We start from the raw sequence: 7,487 nt of genomic DNA, 5'->3' as shown, positions 1-7,487 counted from the left end.
CCCAAAAAAAAAAATCGAACACATATTTTTCAGTTCAAACCTATGAAACAAGCAAAAGCTTAGTTATTTTTCTAGACTTCTAAGGATTTTTCTACAAGCCTCATTGATCCATCGATCATTGTTCACACTCTATTGTAAGCTTCCTCAACTCTATCTCATTGGGTATTTGTTGCATTTAAATCCCTCTTTTAGTTCTCTTCGTAAATAAATGATGGTAAGTCAAACAATTTACTTGGATAATATACCTTTTTTAAAATTTGATACTTTTCTCCAGGATGATTTCCTAATAGAATGTTGTGTTCTTTATCCACAATATCCACTAAAAAAGCATCACTTTACCTAATTTTGAGCTCTCTGTTGCAAAATGGCCAAGACAACTCCAGTTTGAGAGAAAGAACAATGTTCATATAACATGTCTAAAACAAAATTATGCGGTCAAAGAAGACTAGAAACGTCTTAACTTGATCATAAGCTGATATAAGAGAAACACATGACTTCGTTTATACGGTGCAAAACATTTAGATAATTCTTTACAAAGAAAAATCTTAACCTGTAAAGGATATACGATAAAGATGATTTGATAAAACAATAATTCCACGTGGTAGACTGCTAGGAAAAAAAACAATATAAATTCCACAAATGAACAAAAATATTACTAATGGTCCTCCAGCGAATTGCTCTCCATTGGCATGCCACAATTGCATGGAGGGAGAAAAAATAAAAGTATTGAATAAAAAATAATCTTTAATACAAAGTATTTTAATTCTCTGCTACTAAAATTCAAGGCCAAGATGTCAGAGTAGTGGGAGCGCAACCAATTATACTAATATGAAAGTTATTGCATAAGTAGAAGTAAAGAACCTTATAAAATTTTACTTGAATACAGTAGCACTTTACCATATTTTGAGCACTCTTTGCAAAAGGGTAATGCCTTGGTCCTTTTGTACATACAGATAATTTTAACAAGTGTGGGCAAGCTGTCATGAAGGAATCAGACTCAATGTCTAATAATCTGTCAACTTTAACCACATAAGAAAAGGAAAAACTTTGAAAACTGAGAAACAACAAAAAGAGAAAAAATAAAGAACATCCAAATTTCATGTAAAGTCGGTAAGCTGAAGATATTTAAGGGTAGAAAGAAATTACAGTGTTACTTCTTTCTGTCACTCTCTCTATCACATTTTACATTCACAATTTCACATGTGGACTCTACTAACATAATATATTATTATTTAAATAGAAAACGAGATAGTCCACGTATCAAACAATGAATGAAGAAAGTAACAGAGAGCGACATAAAGAAGTTACGCTAGCATTTCTCAAGGGTAGAAGGTTGAAAATGAATCAAAATAAAAACTAACATAGCCATGTATTGGATGATTGTATAACTAATTGTGTAACTAAACCCAAACACAATCTCTTACTCCCACATCAGCTAAATTCTTCAGAACATGCTTTGACAAAAAAACAACTAAACTATTAACGATAAATAGAAAAGAAAATAACATGGTTTGAAGAGAAAAAAAAAAACAAAAAAAAAACACAAAAACGAAGAAAACAACATAACAAAACAATATATATTTGATAAATTGATTCATGATATCTCTTAGTGGAACATAGATTTACTCTATAAGTTGGAGTTGCAAAATGTATTGTACGAGAAAAAGCATAGAGAAATTCATGTTGTGAGGGATATCAGAGTTCAAGACACCTTTTGATCAATCGTAGATTTCTATAAAAGAGTTCCCCATCCTATACTTCTACTTGATCGATCGTCCTATATTTTGTGCGTGTGTACATTAGATTACGCATTTGTCTATATAAATTATAGTTAAAAAAAAAAAACCAACTACATGTATTTTGGAATATAGGTCGTCAGACCAATTAAACCGCTTCATATTTTCACCCTGCAATTACTAGAAACACATATATTATCATTTGAGAAAATCATTACGTGAGGAAATCCAACCACTCAGCCTCGATTATTTACCCCAGTTCCAGAATCCGTCCAATCAATCAAACATGAGCCCAAATGAGTACCCGGTTCCAGAAACCGTCCAATCAACCAAACATGGGCCCAAACGAATCGTTTGGTTTTGGAAATCTTTGTAGCTCTAGACCTCTGTTCAGTGATATAAACACATGAATGCATGAACTTGATCAAAATCAAAAAGAGAGAGAGAGAGAGAGAGAGAAGTTCGGCAAACAAGAGAAACGAGAATAAAAAAAATCCAGAAATTGTTATTCAATTTCATATACCACACGTGTTTTCACGCAAAAGGGAAAAAGAAATCATTACATTCATCTACAGATTCACACGGGAAAGAAAAAACGAAGCAGAAAGTACTACCAAAAAATTAAAAAAGAATAAACAATCAACCAAAAAATTGAAAAAAAAAACGTATTCAATAGTACCAAATTTGAAACAATCACAAGAAAGAAATCTGAGCAGCAAATTGAAAATAATTATAATAATAATATCAACAACAATAACAATGAAGACGATCTCCTAAATTTGCACAAAACAAACAGCCCAAATGCTCACGAAAAATAAGCAATACATGGAGAACAGTGATTCGCCGGAAGTGGAGCATGAGAGAGATGATGAAATTTAGGAAATTAAAACCATAATCTTTGAGAGACTCACCTCTGAGCGAGTCCACATTCGATCATGCAGAGAGACGACAAAAGGAAACAGCCCCAAACATCGCCTAAAAAAAAGCCGTTGAAACGTTTCGCACATTTCGTTTGGCCCCCACCCCAGAAACGGATTCTGATTTAGTACTGTAGATAGATTCACAAGAATAAAACTTCAAGATCCAAAAATTTCTAAATCAGAATCTTCAATCTTTATTCAAGTAAATTAACCAAAGATAAATATAAAAACAACTTAATACAGAACAAGCGAGTCAAGAACAAACAAGATACTGAAAATCTCCCAAATTCAAGTTCTAAAATGAAAATATAGTATTTTTAATTTTTTCAGTACCCTTATTTCCATTTGTTTCCTATTGTTTCAAACTTAAAGCCAAAAAGAAAAGGGAATGCGAAATTTGACATGTTAACTCAAGGAATCGTTCAAACTTCGCAGCATAAAACAAAAAAAAAAAAAGGATTGAAATGAAATTAGCGTTCACCCTGAAACACACACCTTAAACTTTGAATACTCAAAATCTGCATTTTTTTTCTATAGATCAAAATCTGCTTTTAAGTTTAACATTATCAAACACACTAATGTCAGGCATTAACAATATTAAAATCAGAGATTTTACACCATGCATAAGAAGAAAATACCATGCATAAAAATATCCCCAAAGGAAAAAAGTTAAGAGCTCAAAACCCTAGGATAGAGAAATTGGAAGATTACTCATGATTTACGGCAGAGATTAGGCAATGAAAACCGATCAAGTCTTGCTACACAATTCCCACCGAAATTACCTCCATGTGAAGTTCAGGAAAGAGCCTTCTGGAAAAAGGAAAAAAAAAAGTTCAAGAAAGAGAAAATGGAAAAAACAAAATCAAATCTGAACTCGAAATTTGGAAAGAGAAAAAGAGAAAAAGATTGTCCAGTCTAGAACGATTGCACGGATCTCGGCGCCGTGATGCGGATCACGGACCTCGCGACCAGTTTTCTGACGAAAAACAGCTCCGATCTTCTTCGCGTTGAGACCAGCCGAAACTGCTGGTGTTACCTCACCCAACTCCGGTGATGGCAGCACGGCACGGTGAGATCCTCCGCGATCTCGAGCGTCGCGACGCTGGCGTTTATCCACCGACAGAGACGACGGGGAGAGAGAGAGAGAGAGAGAGAGTGAGAGAGAGAGAGAGGGGGGATGGAGAGAGAACGAGAGAGAAGAGACAGGAAAAAAAAATAACAAATTTGGGTTTGAACATAACTGTGGGCATTTTGGTCTTTTTGGTTTCTTTTTAAACACGGTAATTTAACCATTGTATCACTATTAGCTTAGTTTGATATTACTTTTCCCTCTCAAAATCAACTTCTATCGGTAGTAGAACTTCATTTTAGTGTTTAGTAAATATTCTTAAAAGTGTTTTTTGAATAATTTTTAAGAATGTACACTCAAAATCAGAAGCAGTCTAAAGATAAATTTAGCTTTTAGATTGGACGGGAATTAACATAATACAATTAATAAAACTTTCATAATACTCATCATACCTCTAATGAAATTTAAAATTTATAATATTCCCAATTTAAAATTCAGACTAGTAATATTGTAATAAATAATATCATAATTATATTAATAACTCTAATATTATTATTTTATCATATAATATAATATTATAATTATATTATAATTATTTCAATAATATGATATTGTAATTATAATATAATTATAATTAGAGATGTCAAACGTGTCGGGCCGGCACGGCACACTTGACCCCAGGTCCATCACGGGCCTAGGCCGTGCCTGGGCCGGGCTTAAGAAAAAAAACTCATGCCCGGTCCAGGCCTTTGGCTCTAGTCCATAAGGGTCAGGGCCGGGCTTGGGCCCAAGCCCTTCAAGGGCCGGCCCCGGCCCTTGTATTTTTTTTAAATTTAATTATAAAAAATATCATATGCCCCAAAAGATGTGATTTTATTGAATTGACGTAATAGGAGTACACATAAATGACTGCCTCGTTAAAAACCTTGGTAAGTAAAACCCGTGGGGAGATCGGGACAAAACCTTAGCGAAGGAAAAAAGAGTGCAGTAGCTAGGAATAGTAAATTACAAACCTAAGTGCTTCTAGAAGATTTTGTTATTTCTAAGTTAGAAAAATATTCTTGCATCGAATCGTCTGTGTATTGTTGTTTTTGTCTTTTGGCATCTTCCCAGTCTTTAACGCAGATTAGTCCCTCCAAGATATCTGCATGCATTCTGCTTCTCTTCTCGTCAAGAATTCGGTTGCTTGCGCTAAAAGCTTGCTCCGATGCTACCGTTGACACTGGAGTTGTCAGAATGTCACGAGCTATTATGGACAGTGTTGAAAAATGATCTATCTTGCTCTTCCACCAATGTAAGATGTCTAGTTTGTTGTCATCGATTACAAAATTTGCTTCAAAATATTTGACTAGTTCCGTAAACGCTTGTGTTGAGGACGATCCTGCCGTTTTCTCTTTCTTCTTCAAGAAACTCCACGACGATCCTTTAGGCCCCGAACTGGTAGTTGACGACGAAGTTCCCTGTTCTTTTTGACATGTGCTATATTTTGCTTCATACAAACTAAAAACTTTTTCTAACATTTTCTTAGCGTCAGTAATACTTAGTTGCATATCTATTTTTAAATTCTCTGGGGTAGCAGTCATCAATGATTCAGTTCCATCTACTCCGCATCTAGGATCTAAAATGGTTGCCAATGCATATAACATAGGACAACTTAACCAATAACTTTTAAATTTATTTTCCATTAAGTTAACTATATTTCCAAAAAAGGTTTGTATCCCTATAATAAGAAAATGTTTCTGAAATATTAAATAGTTGATGTAAAGCTAAATGTGCAGTAGGATAATAAACTCCATAAAGTAATTCAGTAGTATTGTAAAAAACTTCTAAAAATTTAAAAAAATACTCAGCAATCTGCCAATCAGGATCGAAAATTAAAATTTGATCGTTCTTACTGTTTACGTATGTCGTGATAAGCTGTGAATACGGGAGTGATGCCTTCAACATTAAATATGTTGAATTCCACCTATGTCTCACGTCAGTTGGAAACTTTCTTGGGTGCATCTGGCTGTTCCTGCAATATTGTTTGAATTCTTGGAGCCGAGCTCCAGAACTAGATATGAAGGATAATGATTCTCTAATATTTGTAAGATTAGTTTAGATATGTTCAATTCCTGTCTGAACTACTAAATTAATTATGTGACATGCACACCGTTGATGAAAAATTTCCCCTCCAAATGCCGGTTTCAAACTACGTTTAAACAAATTAATTGCAACTGTATTAGCTGACGCATTATCAAAAGTAATTGTTAAAACTTTATATTCTATCCCATAAAACCCAAAAATTTCTATTATTGTACTAAAAATAACTGTTGCGTTATGAGGATATGTACATAAACGAAAACCAATTATTCTTTTTTGTAAAACTTAATCGTCATTAACGTAGTGCGCTGTGACACATAAATATCCAGTTTTATTACACCTCTCCCACAGATCAGAAGTGCAAGACACAGTAGCATTAAAAGTTCTAAAATTATCAACAAGAGATTGTCTCATTGCATAAAAAACTTTCATGCAATCAGAACGAGTTGTGTTTCTACTTACCCGTTTAAATTGTAGGTAAAAGGCTGTCTGGATGAATTCTTCGAAGGAGGCATCATCTGCAAAAGAAAGAGGCAATTCGGCACTAGCTAGAAATTTAGCTAGTGTCTCACGAGCACGTTATGCATCATATGTAAAATTTTATAACCCATGTGATGTGAGTAATAGTGTTTGTTGGCAGGAGTCCATACTCTCACCTTGGTGCAACGGTAGACATACTTTCCAATGTCTATCCAGATGACCAGTATCCCCACCCTTTTTTATTAGAAAAGTGCTTTTTACAATATTTACATATCGCACGAATTTCCATCTCACTTGTTTTTGAATTTGGTCGGAGCTCCTTGGTGAAATGCTGCCATGCCGGAGAAGTTCGCGGTCTTTTTTCTCTGCTGCGTTCTCCAGCTTCCTCGTTGTGTATTGAAGCATTATCCACCGGAGCATTTTCTGGTTCAGTGGGGGTGGGGTTGGAAGGCATCATTTCTTCCTCAAAAAATGTCTCTTCACCAGCTCAGGAAGAGCAGTGAAATCAGGGAAGTTTGGTGAGACCATTTTCTAGAAATTGATAGAACTTGATTGAACTTTGTAAATGAAAGAGCTAGAAAATGAATGAACACGAGAAAAAAGCTTAGAATCAAAATCAAAGAGACAAGTTGAGAGATAGAATGAGAGTGAGATGAGAAGATGAGAGTGAATTGTTGTGTGGGATTTATGGTGGAATTAAGGGGTATTTATAGGGGATTTTAGGGTTGAAATTCAGTTTTTTTCCGTTGGGCCCAACGTGTGGCACGTGACGGGCCTCCCATTTGGCCCATCACGTGCCAAACGGGAGGCACGTGAGCCTCTAATTTGGCCCATCACGTGCCAAACGGGAGGCACGTGACGGGCCAAACGGGAGGCCCGTCACATGCCGAACGTTGGGCCCACGAAGGGCCCCCTGACCAAATGAAATGGGCTTCTTCGTGGGCCGTTTTGCGGGCTTGGGCCGGGCCGAATAAGGGCCGTGCCGTAGGCCTCCACGTGCTTGGGCCGTGCTTGGGCCGTGGGATGAGAAGTTGAGGCTCATCCCTAGTCCATTACACGTGCCGTGCCGGCACGGCCCGTAACAGTAACGAATCGGGCCGTGCCGAATCAGGCACTATTACAGGCTGGGCCGGACCGTCCATGGATGGCCCGGCCCATTTGACACCTCTAATTATAATATGATATTGTAATTATTATATT

General features: G+C 36.0%; 1 long non-coding RNA gene across 1 annotated transcript; it reads right to left on the bottom strand.

Annotated features, from left to right (window-relative positions):
* Positions 1-1,909: 1,909 nt before the first annotated feature.
* Positions 1,910-3,518, bottom strand: LOC112092624. The gene is made up of 3 exons (XR_002902668.1): positions 3,368-3,518; positions 2,648-2,784; positions 1,910-2,122 (listed from the first exon to the last, which is right to left on the bottom strand). It is a non-coding gene; the product is annotated as an uncharacterized LOC112092624 (long non-coding RNA).
* Positions 3,519-7,487: the final 3,969 nt, after the last annotated feature.

This window comes from Morus notabilis, unplaced genomic scaffold (genome assembly GCF_000414095.1).
Source record: "Morus notabilis unplaced genomic scaffold, ASM41409v2 Scaffold717, whole genome shotgun sequence".
NCBI classification, from domain to species: Eukaryota; Viridiplantae; Streptophyta; class Magnoliopsida; order Rosales; family Moraceae; genus Morus; species Morus notabilis.
This window is presented reverse-complemented; position numbering and strand designations above follow the sequence as displayed.